A 2,403-nucleotide genomic window follows, 5' to 3' on the forward strand; every position below is an offset into this window, starting at 1 on the left:
TACCCTTGGGGCGGCAGCAAATTGCTAAGAGACTTCGCCGTCTGCGACCCATTGTTCCGTCTCTACCTTGTGCTGCCTGTCTTCCCTGACGACCTAACTGCATTAGTCCATGAGCCAGATATCACGGATGCGGATTACTTCCTTGCGCCTCCTGCCGAGGATGAGGACGACGGTGTATTCTTCAGAGTGATGTGCTTGGCGCGATGCAAAACCAAGCTGGTTCTCTTCGTCTTCTCTCGAGGTGCCGGACAATGGCGTACTGTTGCATTTGATTCTGAATCAGAGATATATTGGGCCTCAAGGCGCTACTATTGCCGTCGATCCTTTTGTCGGGCATTTTTCCCGTGGAACAAATTGCTCATGCTCGACACAGACAGGATGGAGTTCTCTGTTGTCAACCTACCCATTGAGCCCTGGCCCGAAGAGTATGAGATGACCTTTGTGGAGGGAGCTAAAGGAAGACTTGGGATGTTTACTATCTTCGACGATTTTGATGAGAAACAAGGTGGTGTAGTATTTCACCTTTGGTATGGCATACTGCGAAATGATGGGGACCGCGCAAAGTTGTGGCAAGCAAAGGCGATGATCTCCTTGCCTTTATCGTATCGGCACTATAGAATTGCGGGTGTTGCTGGGGGATACCTGCTCCTGCAAGGTATTCCAAAAGACCTGCTCTTGACATCACCTTCGGCAGAGGGTAAAGAAACGGTTTGTTTTTCATTGAATCTTCAGACTCTCGAGCTTGAGCGGTTCTGTGGGATTGCGGACAAGACTTACGAAGAGCACCTGTATGCTGGTTTCCCAGCATCCTTGTCTGTACCAACAATTTAATGCGGTAATCTTGCTCTCAGTCTTTTCCTTTTTGCATTTTGCATTGCAATGTGACTTTGGTGTTTGTTTCATGCTACTATATGCTTTGTGATTCTTTTTACTTGAGCTTACAGTCCTTAATGCTGCTGCAACCAAGATATATTCTGCCCATTATAATCCTTATAAGCACTTAGACTTATTGATCCTTTGATGATATTCTAGTTGCTAATCTTAGAAAAAAAGAAGTATTTGTTTCTTACCTTGCTTAATTGATGTCTCTTGTATCATACAGATAAAACAAAGCAGCAGCATATTATTGATTGAAATATTCTTATAAACTCACTTTGGAAATGCTACTACCTATTTCCCCATAATATAGATTTATTCCTTGTACATTAATAACTATCTTCTATATTTCTGGTCATTCACCTCGGCATTCATTTCTTACTTCCTTCATGATTGATTGCAGATTAGCATCTTCATACTGCAGTGCTCCTTTGTACATAAAAAAACTTACAGTTCTTCTTAATTTAAGGTGAATGCTCCCAACAATTGGTCCCAGTATTATGTCGTCTCTTGAAGTGAAATCACATGGGTACTTGGTTAAATTATTTAAAAAGGTTTGTGCAATTCTGCACATTTCTGAACTGAAGCATTTGAGCCAAACTGTACATTCAATTTTTGACCATATAATTTCTACTAGTTACCGAAAATTTATATGATTTTATTGTATTGCATCTAACAACAGCGGTTCATCATTCATCTATTATGCAGGCTTTAATCTGCATTATGGGGTCTTATTTTGTGTCAGACTGTTGGTTTGGAGTGCAAGGATGGCGACTAGACTTCACTTCTGTTTGTCCAGGTCACTTAATTAGCCGTCATTTGGGTTTTTGACGACATGTATGTCTGCCACATGAAACCCGTTGATTCGGGATGTTTAGGTCCTAGATGGTTTGTATACCTTATTAAAAGCTGCTATAAGTCATGTCAGCTGTGTATGTAGTTGTCCTGCTATTGGCTAAGCTTTTCCTAGAACCATCAGCTAATGTTTGAGCGTACATGGAATTCTAGCGCGCTGCTATTGCATTAGTTTTCAACATTGCTGCGGTGTTGTGTCAAATTGTTCATCAGAGATTGGTATGTTTCAGAACATCACTGTGTTTGCTGCTCTTTTTGTGCTCCCTGATATATATTCTTTTTGCAAGCAAGAGCTCCCTGACATGTCATTTACATTTGTTATTGTCTATCATGTGTTGATCACATTTCATTTCTGGGTTGACTCATCTTTTATACATCTGATCAGCTGATTTCTGCTCTTTTACTGCCACATGTGTGGTGTATTCTTTCAGAACATAGAATGGTTTTGGTCGCCCTTATATTATTATCTCCTCTTCCTCCAATCCAGTAATCATTTCACTGGGGGTGAGAACTAGGCTGGTCTATGGCAGATCAGTATATGGTTATGCCTGGAACTGGATGTGCCAGGAAAATTTCTTGCCGGTAAAACTACACAAGCATGGTGCAACATTCACGTTGGCTGGTGCTTGTTCAATGAATAGCTAGTTCTGCGGCTCCATGTCCCACAACTTC

At 41.4% G+C, this 2,403-nt stretch overlaps 1 long non-coding RNA gene across 1 annotated transcript; it reads left to right on the forward strand.

Annotated features, from left to right (window-relative positions):
* Nucleotides 1-353: 353 nt before the first annotated feature.
* Nucleotides 354-1,657, forward strand: LOC123115455 (uncharacterized). The gene is made up of 3 exons (XR_006456618.1): nt 354-835; nt 1,280-1,345; nt 1,585-1,657. It is a non-coding gene; the product is annotated as an uncharacterized lncRNA (long non-coding RNA).
* The last annotated feature ends 746 nt before the right edge of the window (nt 1,658-2,403 follow it).

The sequence above is a fragment of the Triticum aestivum genome, chromosome 5B, assembly GCF_018294505.1.
Source record: "Triticum aestivum cultivar Chinese Spring chromosome 5B, IWGSC CS RefSeq v2.1, whole genome shotgun sequence".
Lineage (NCBI taxonomy): Eukaryota > Viridiplantae > Streptophyta > Magnoliopsida > Poales > Poaceae > Triticum > Triticum aestivum.